The 10,409-nt window shown below is 35.5% G+C and overlaps 1 non-coding gene across 1 annotated transcript; it reads left to right on the top strand.

Moving 5' to 3' along the window:
- The first annotated feature begins 252 nt into the window (after positions 1 to 252).
- Positions 253 to 382, top strand: LOC126031901 (small nucleolar RNA SNORA22). The gene has a single exon (XR_007503709.1). It is a non-coding gene; the product is annotated as a small nucleolar RNA SNORA22 (small nucleolar RNA).
- The last annotated feature ends 10,027 nt before the right edge of the window (positions 383 to 10,409 follow it).

Genomic DNA, 10,409 nt, shown 5'->3' with positions numbered 1-10,409 from the left:
TAATGGCAATAAACTTTTTTTTTTTCATGCCTCTCAGAAAATTTTACACCAAGGTCATAATTCTGTCACTTTACAGATAACAAAATGTTAGTAAAAGAAAAACTTCTTTGTGTTTTAAAATCCAAACGAACACAAAAGTGTTAAAATTAAGTCTTATATTTCTATTAAAAGTTTTATTTTAATTTTTAAAGTATTTACAAAATTATGTGAAAAATAATGTGGTTAGCCTTTTTAAACAATATAGTTAATTTAATGCACAGTAAACACCTAGGTGTGCTTTATAGTACCCTTAGTTTTAACTTTGTGCTACAGCAATGGTTGTTCTTTATTTCTGCATTGAAAGAACTATTATTTTAAGTGCATTCAAAATATCAGCACATTATATAAATCTGTATATTTGTGTCGCAGTGAAAAAATAATATTAATAAAAAATATATTATATATAATTTTATAAGTAATATATAAAAGTAACTAAACTTTATAAGCAAATTAACTAGTATTAAATATAATTTTAGTCTTAAGTTCTAAATGTGTAAATGCATCAAATGTCTTTAACTATATTTTGTAATAATCTAAGCATTTAGTTAATTTAGTATATAATATTTTTTACAAATTATTCACTTAAAGTCTTCATAGTAAAAACAGTTGTTTGTATTTTTAAAATCAGTTTTTATACCTTTAATAATCATAGTTCATGCTATTGTGTTTAATCATAAAAATTTTAACACTTTATTGCAGCTGTCTTACTGTTCTACTGCAAAACCAATTTAAAAAAAACCTATTCATTTACAGCAAATGATTTCATACTTCAGAGTGAAAACTCCTTCTACAGTGCTCATTAACCATTTTACTTAAAAAATTTTTACTGCTTATTAACCATTTTACTTAATGTTTTAAACTTCAAATTAAAATTGTTTTAAAAATGTTTTGTGTTAAATCTAAACCTTAAAATTTATTTTCAGCAAAGTTCCACTCCATCTACATTAAGTACTTCTCAAAACTAAAAAAGTTTTTCTACAAAAATTTTTTTTTCTTCTCACAAACATGCTAGCTAAATATTTAAAAGCGCTTGTCAATTTTTTATAAATAAGTCTTAAATCAATCCTTTTGTCTGTTTATGTGTCTGTTGTGATGAATGAAAGTGGCCACAAGTGTAAAATATTGTGTTTAGTGTTGTTTTGTTTTATCTGTTTATTTGTTATCTCTACATTTTATAATAATACAATTTTTAAAGCCTTATCCATTTTTCAAATTTCAATTAATTTTTTCAACCTGGTTCAGTCTGGTCAGTTCACAAACTGGCATCTTGCAACTAAAAATCATGTGTTAAAAATTATGTATTAAGCTAGCTTTGTCCTTCTAAGAACATGGCGGAAAGTGTAAGGGATGGCAAACCCCAAATTTCTCAATGGCCATCGGGGATAACTTTTCCCTGGAGAATTTCTGGACTTTGCAGTCACCCAACTTTCCTGCTATGTGTAAGTTCAGGCCTATAGAATATGTATTTATAACTAAAAAATAGCATCTAGCTTTAAAATAATAACTAAAAAGTTTAACAAAAATCATTTATGTTCAGTTTAAAAGTTTTTGATAAATTGGCGATTGTTAATTATAAAAATTTTTTGAATGCTGAAGTCTAACAAAAAATTTCCGCAGCCTTCCACAGTCCTGTCTTCATCCACTTCAAAAAAGCCTGTCACCCCTCCTGCCAGCCGCCTTTCCTGCAAACCTGTTTCTAACAAACTCCACCTTTAACAATGCTGAATTGAGCACTCTGCCTAGCTGCCTTGGATGCCCACCACTGCCACCAACAACCTCCATGGCAAACAAGTCACGGTCGTGGAACTTTGCTTACTCGAACCATATATGTGCCCGCCTGTTCAACAATCACACATTTGCAATCAAACCATTATTGTTAACAACTCTTCCATCTTCATTGAAGCCCCCAACTCCACTTATTTTGTTTGTTCCACTAGATTTTCTCCCCATATTGTTACTGAAATGTTTCTTGCTTATCATAATTATTATGTTTTAGCTTTGTTAATGCCTAAAATAACCATCAAACCTGTTGGTCCGGTTTCCACCTTGAACCTCATCCTGCAAATGGTCAATGCCTCTGCCCAAGTGCTCTCCAACACCAGCTATAAACACTGTTCAATCTGCAATTCACCAGTTTCGCCGTTTTATGAAAGCATCACAACGTTTAAACCTCCTATCTACACCAATAACTCTAAACTTCTTCTCTGGAAAGTTCAGCCTCAGCGTCATCAACTCACTATTAAGCAAGTTGTGAGCTACGAACTCTGCCTTCTAGCCCATCCTCCTCCTCTCAAGTTATTTTAAATATTATAAATGCCTCTGCTCTAGCCCTCACAAAACCATATTATAAACGCTGTTAGCTTAGCTTCTCTCCTCAACCCCTACGATACTGTTAGTTCCCTTGCTGATGTAGTTCTTCAAAATCGTCGTACTTTATATTTTGCCCTTATATAGAAAGGGGGAGTCTGTGTGGCCCTTAAAGAACTATGCTGTGTATTTAAAGACAAATCTGGATTAGTTAGGGATAGTGTTCTACGTATTGGTAACGGTATGAAGAAGTTCCAGAAACGTTTTGACCAAAAACAAGGTTGGTAACAGGGTTGGTTTTTCTCTTCTCCTTGGATACATACATTACTGTCCACTATTTTGGGCCCTCTTATTAGCCTCATGCTGCTCCTTTCCTTTGACCCATGGGCTTTCCGCAAACTTACTGCCCTTGTTAAAAACCAGGTAGATGAGACGGCAAAAACCTCTGTTCAAGTTCACTACCAACAGTTAACCCAACGTGACTCCTGTGAAAACTTGGCTATTGTCACCAAGCCGCCCTTCCAGCCACTAAGTTTTCAGGAGATAAAGCGCATAGCTAACAAACGGAGCTCGCTCCGGTACTTGTGCTCTCAGCTGTGAAGATACCTACGACGGGATTAGCAAGGTCCCAGTTAGGACACGGCCCTAAAAGGCTACAACACATAATTCGGATTTCTGCGCGCACCCACAACGTTTGTAGCCACCTTTTAAATGCGGCTTTGGCCATGTCCGACCTGGTCAAACCTTGTAGCCTAAGACACGGTTCTTCCACCCGTTCACGACTTTCCTTCTTTTATTAGAAGAGAAAGGGGGAGATGTTGGGGACTGACTTGTTTGAGGCCATTTTGCTATTCTTTCTGCCATAATCCAGCCTTTCACCTAAAGGCTACATGCAGTCTTGCTGTAAGTTCTTGGGCCAAAGAGAAAGGAAAATGCAGCTGCAAAGTATAATTAATCTTTTAGCCCGGAGGAGAGCAACACAGCCCAGTACCATTCCCAGAAAAGAGGCCTTACTCCCTTAACCATATCCCTGAGTTTACAAGACATTCATTATTGTGTATATGCTACATTGTCTGTTCAAGATCACTGAGGCAAGCACATCTTGCACCACCTCCTGATAGTCAAGCAATTAGGAATGCAGCTAGAAGGTCACAAGATGTTTCCATGGATACTGCAAGAAGTATTGCCCACTTGCCTTATTTGGAATAATGAAGTAATTTTCATGCCAAAAGTGTGATTGACATCACCCTTGTACTGCCCCCTTCTCCTTCTCTATATAAGAAGGAGCTGTAGCCAAATAAAGTTGCCTTTGAGCAGTGAGATATTGCCTTAGGTCTTTATTATTAACCTCTCTCAGATTTTTACAGGTGTGGTTGTTCTTCTACCCAGCAAAATAGGAGTGCGGTTGTCTGAGAAGTCTTCCCAGCTAATTCCTGCTGGCCAGGCCCCCCTGGGGGGCTTCAGGACCCCGCAAAATATGTCACCTTTGATCTGTGCAAAAGCCAAGATTGCTATAATGCAGATGACTGGATGTTACAACCAGGACAGGACAGTACACATCCAGGAACAACAACAACAACAACAACAACAACAGCATCAAAAAGCTCTAGCCTAGCTTTTGGTCTACGATCTGTTCAACAAACAAGAGCTCCAATTCCAGAGGTCTGACTGAAACAACCCCAATTGAACGCATCTTCCGAAAACATAACAGAAGACTTTATCCCAAGCTCCATCCTAGGAGCAACATAATGACCAAACCACCAACTACAGAAGATGGATTAAAACGACACTGAAGAAGCATAACTGCTAGAACCACAAAGAAAGACTTCATAAGCTCCATTCCTTGAGCTGCACAGCTGTTGGTGTACGTATCTGAGACCCTAGATTTAGGTGTAGATACCTAAGACCCACCCATTTCTGGGAAGGGTCTTGGGAACCAGATATTAGGTGTGACCTTACCTGCAAGACCCCGCCCATTCCTGGGTGGGGTCTTGGAAAAGTTAGAAAAGCCTTGGACCAAGGGGATTGGGAGCTTTTGGCCCTGCTGCGCTCACTGGCTTTAGGTTCTTTGCCTCTTTTGGTCTTTGACCAGGATGGAGGCCAAAGGAAGATGGCTGAATTATAAGATGCAGGGCTAAGAATGGCCGAATGCTTAAAAGGTTATGAGATAGGCCACACACCTGTGGTGGTCAGGGCATAAATAAAGATGATGCTTCCTAATGCCTGCCTGTGAGTGAGTCTTGATTACGCCGATCACCTGGGCCTGAGACCCGCTGGCTGGATGGGGTTGCGGAGCCACGTGGCCTGGGATGGCAGAAAGAAATCCATCGCTATCCACCGCCATCCGTCTCCATCCTCAATTATTTAATTTAACACACAGCCACCAAGATCTCTAGATACAGAGGTCTGATTTTACCATCCAAGACAAAGCAGAAGTCTTCCATACACCGCGAAAGCAACAAGGGGAGAGTAAATGATCATGCAAGGAGTCTATAGTTAATTCCATGACAGTATACTTCAGGGGTGGAGAAACCCTATATCTCCTAGGCCAAGGGAATTCCCTCTATAATATCCCCAATAGTTACTGTGCCTATGCAGGGGGAAAACGAAAAGGAAAAAAAAAAGCACAAAACAATAATTTTTCCACATAATTATTTATCGATTGATCGATTTTTGACGTCTTTATTTTGGTGTAGAGATTGAAGTTGATGTCTCCAATATTATTTTATTTTATTTTATCTTATCTTTATCTTTCTTTTTGAACTCAGCATGAGTTGATTTCAGAGCCAAGACTATTGTGTGGTGCTTGTCTTTATTGCTCACTGTTATTTAATTTGATATTTCTTTCTGTATTCTTGTGGTGTTTCAATTACCTTTTTCACATCCTCTCTCAAACTGAGGTTGGAAGCTTCTAGAGGGACTCTGCCCATTTTCAGCATATTTGACTTCTTTTTTTTTCTCTTAATTTGTACCCCAATCTATTGCTTTTCTTTCCTTCAAACAAAACCACATACATCAATTTATCTAGCTCTGCCTCTTAAATAGAGGGGGAAACAAGGGAGGGTTCCAGGACCAAACAGATATATGATCATTAATAGTAAGCTAGACAAAGAGGGGTCCACCTACTCTAGCAGCCAAGGGGGTGATGGTGGGGTATATGGGTTGTAGAAAGGGAACTGGGATGGGGGGAGGACATATTTGGTGATGGGTATTCCGCTGATACAATGATAATATGTACCTAAAACAGTACTGTGAAAGATATGTAAGCCATTATAAAAAAAGAAAAAAAATTGGTTTTTAATCAGAAACTTATTTGACTTACATGTATTATTATATTACATTAATTATATTATATGTTATGTTATGTTAGTATATTATGTTATGTTAGTTTACCTCATTATGTTAATCAATTTTGTCTCTTGAATAAATTCTTACAATAAAAAAAGGAAAATATAACAGTGAAAATACCCCTAGATGTGGCTGAAACAATAGCACAGCAGGGAGAGCACTTGCCTTGCACATGGTCAACCTGGATTCAATCCATAAAGTCCCCCAAGCTTGCCAGGAGTAAGTTCTGAGCACAAATCAGTAGTAATCCTTAAGTGTCACAAGGTGTGGCCCCAAAACTAAAAATAATGATAATATAAAGGTGAGGATTTCTCAAAGTGATCCAGTAGGGCACAATTAAAAAAATACCCCAATATAGGATACACTTAAAACAAGATATGCTTTATAGATGGCTTTGTGAACTTTATCTAAAGTTTGTAAATGGCAAATTGAAAAATCAAATGTGGAGCCAGTGAGGTGGCGCTAGAGGTAAGGTGTCTGCCTTGCAAATGCTAGCCAAGGAAGGACCGTGGTTCAATTCTCCATATGGTCCCCCCAAGCCAGGGGCAATTTCTGAGCACTTAGCCAGGAGTAACCCTTGAGCATAAAATGGGTGTGGCCCGAAAAACCAAAAAAAAAAAAAAGAGGAAAAAATCAAATGCATGAAATAGATGTTAACAATAATAGTAAACAGAATTTTAACCTGCATTACAGAGAACTCCCAAAAGCCAAGTCTTGAGTGTATTCCTAAGAAACACTATTCTAAGCATTCTATAAACACTTTATCTAAAGCGATATCAAGTAAGCATACCGAGTAATAACCAAAGACATAATTTATGAAATTGAAGACACATACTGAATTCTGTTATCAAAATTAATAAATATAAATTAAATTATATTTATGCATGAAAGAACAGTTGCAGAATACAAGAGCAAATATAACATTTTAAAAGCAACTTACAGAGGGGAAAAGCCTCTACATACAAAATAATCACAATATGACTGACGCCAGACTTTTTATCAGTAAGAATGGATGCCAAAGCCAATGAAACAATATGTTCTAAAAAGTTCAAGAATTCCTTTGCAATCAAATTCCAGAGGATGATAAAAGTTCTACAAAAGTCTGTCACTGCCAATTCTTACTGAAAAAAATAAGTTGTCTACATGTATTAACATACAAAGGAGGCAACCCTAGAGCAAGCAGTAAATAGAATTCCAGACAATATGGTGGACAGGAAAAGACCATTCACTAATGTTAGAAAATAAGCTGTGTGTGTCCTCATGACACACACCTGAATTCTGTTAAAACACTAACAGATGACAGACACTCATGGATTATACACAGTCCAGGTTTGTAGAAGAAATGGAAGATAATTGAAATAAATAAGGTTACACTCTCTTTTCTAGATCCAATCAAAGGGTAATCACTATTCTAATTCTAAACTAGTAGCTATGTTTTGTATTATTTTATTCAACCTTATATATCTTTGTTACTGTTATTGATTTAGATCTAAAACAACCTTTTTACTTAGAATATCATCTATCTATCCATCTACCTATCTATCATCTACCTATCATCTATCTATCATCTATCTATCTATCTATCTATCTATCTATCTATCTATCTATCTATCTATCTATCTATCTATCTATCATCTATCTTTTAATCCATATTATCCCTGACCACCATATTCACAAAGAAAGAAGCAAAAGTTCTCTTTAACAAAGGAGATATTTTTCTGCTCCAAATACATTCCATTGGCTCATTCATTTGATAAAATGAGTTATATAAATTATAAGTAGTTTTCTCACTTGGAGACAGAAAATCTTGTCTTCTGAATGCTGAACCAGGACAAAAAAATCAATTATAAGTGACCAATATTTGTCACACATAATAGTTAAATTCATTTTAAGCTAGATAATATGAATTAAATATGATCGCCATGGTAGAAAAAAGAATTCACTACATCTTGCTATTAAATAGTTATGGATCAAATTTAAGATAAGAGATTAATATGGGATTAAAATTTAATTACAGATTATGTGTTTTAATATTTTGTATATATTTGTTTCTTATATTTGCATATAACAAGCAATAATACAAGTCAAATATAAATAAATTGTTAAACAACAAAAGTCTTATATTTAGAATGTGGAAGTACACTACAATAGACAGACAATGAACTCCTCCAAAAAATACATAAAAGATGAAAAACACGTATATGTGATAATTAAGCTATTATTATATATAATGACCAGTAATTAGTGACACATTTACTTCTTTGAACAACTTTTCTTAAATAGATCATTTTAGCTCTACTAAATTATAGAGAAATATGCACTAACTTTTCATATTATTGGAAATATTAATTCACACTAAAATATGAATAGTAACTTGATGTTACATAATAGAACTTTATACATGTCTTTTCTATGATTCAGTAAGCCCGTGCTTTACAAAATACATAAAGAAAGCTTTCAGAAGGCCATAAAGATAAACATTTAAGAAAGTTTATTTCATCAGTGTCTCTAATAGTATGAAATAAGCATTAAATACACTTTCATGAAGAGGTTTAACTAAATAATTCATAGCATTATGTTCAATTCTATAAGCCACAAAATATAAGCTTCACCAAATGAGGTTTTTAATTACCATTTATCAGCATTTGGCTTTTGGAAATTCATCTCACTTTGGGGTTTACTATTTTTATTTTTTAATTTTTATTAAGATATTTTGACTTACAAAGTTGTTCATAATAAAGCTGTTTTACACGTACTGTGTTCCAAAATCAATTCCATTGCCAGTTTCTCCTTCTCCACTAGTGACCCCAGGTTTCCTCCCACCCCCACAAACTGCCCCCATTGGCCAGAGTATAACAAATTTACATATTACTTACTCCAGGAAAACTTAAAGGAATGGCAAATGAAATGATTAGAAAATAAACCAATAAAAGTCAATTTGTGATGATTGGTTTGAATATTTTAACTAAATATATAAGACATTGCTTCATTTTTGGAAACTCCTTTTACCACTTCATACAACAATGGTTTAAAGGCAATCATTTCATTTGCTATTGTCTGTCTATAAAGTTCTGTATAGTTTCTTCAAATTCGAATGCTAAGCTAGCTGGATAAAGTTTTACTGGAAATATGTTCATTTTGTTGAATTCTTATACTATGTACCTCCATACTCCCTGGTTCAGAGTTTCATTTGATCAGCTGTACATCAATGGGCTTTCTTTTGTAAGATTCTTTTATGATCTTGCTGCTTTTAGTATTCTATTTCTTTATGTTAATAAATCTTTATTTAAGCTCCTGTTCTCATCCACTCCCTGCCCCCCTCAATTCATGAGGCAGAACAAAATGATTCAAGCAACTTTTATAATGAGAAGTGAAGAGTGATGCATTTGATTTGTGATAAGATATATTTGAACTTAGGACAACTTCCCTTTCTGTAGGCTCTCACACAAAAGGATAAGTAGTAACTTTTGTGACTTTTGGCCTTTCATATACATGATCTTCTATTTCCAAATATTTCAACCCCAAATACAAAATAAAAAAACAAAAGAATAAAAAAAAATAAAAACAAAAAAAGAATAAAAAATACAAAAATTAAAAAAATATTTCAACCCAATACAACACATTTGATGCCCCTTGGGTATTTGTGGCTGCTGAGGAAGATTAGCACGTTGAGCATTCGAGGTTTTCAAGGATGCAGCTAACAGTACTAACAATTCTAAGTCTGATCATTAATCTCAGCCAACACTACACATCACACATCCTTTATGACAGAAACCTTTCTCTAATCCTGCATCTTAACCCAACTTGGGCATCACACACCCCACAATTTAAGCTTGTACGAATTAGGATCCTTCCTATTTTATGATTTCTTGTGACTTTTATAAATGAGGTTTTGTAGGACTGACCAAGGAGGTCACTGATGCCTCGTGGAAACAAGGTTTAATAAGACATCACACAACATATGTAAATAACAGAATAACCAGAGATTTTGATCATCTGCTTTATCTCACCTTCTTTTTTCCTGTAACATATACTCTTGTGCCTAGTTTTTAGTTTCTGTTTTATTCTGTTTTGTTTTAATTTGAGCAACACCTGGAAATGCTCAGGGTTTACTCCTGGCTCTCTGTTCAGGAATCACTTCAGGCAGACTCAGGAGACCTTATAGAGTGCAGGGATCAAATCAGGTTTCGCCATGTGCAAGGCAAAGGCCCTTCCCACTGTACTATTGCTCTAGCCCCTTAGGTGTTCAATCTTAATTGTGATGTAAAGTTTTGATATTTCAACATTATTTTCAAATATGCTTTGATTAAGGCTATGAGATTCTAAATGGCTAAAAATCTTCAAAGTAAATGTTGTTTAAAGAAAAGTGAGAACATTTAGAACTGGGCGCTGAAAGTGATGTGCATGATAACTCTTCAGTAACCATATTAAACACCAGTGCTTACAAAAAAGGAATAGAGTAAGATAGCAGAGAGAGAGAGAGAGAGAGAGAGAGAGAGAGAGAGAGAGAGAGGTAGAGAGAGAAATAAAAATGTGTACTATAGGTGGCCGGAGAGATAGCATGGAGGTAAGGCTTTTGCCATGCATGCAGAAGGATGGTGGTTCGAGTCCCGGCATCCCATATGGTCCCCCGAGCCTTCCAAGAGTGATTTCTGAGTGTAGAGTCAGGACTAACCCCTGAGCGCTGCCAGGTGTTACCCATAAACCAAAAAAAA

The sequence above is a fragment of the Suncus etruscus genome, chromosome 15 (genome assembly GCF_024139225.1).
Source record: "Suncus etruscus isolate mSunEtr1 chromosome 15, mSunEtr1.pri.cur, whole genome shotgun sequence".
Taxonomy (NCBI): Eukaryota; Metazoa; Chordata; class Mammalia; order Eulipotyphla; family Soricidae; genus Suncus; species Suncus etruscus.
Note: the sequence above shows the minus strand (reverse complement) of the source record. Positions and strands in the feature narration are given on the sequence as shown.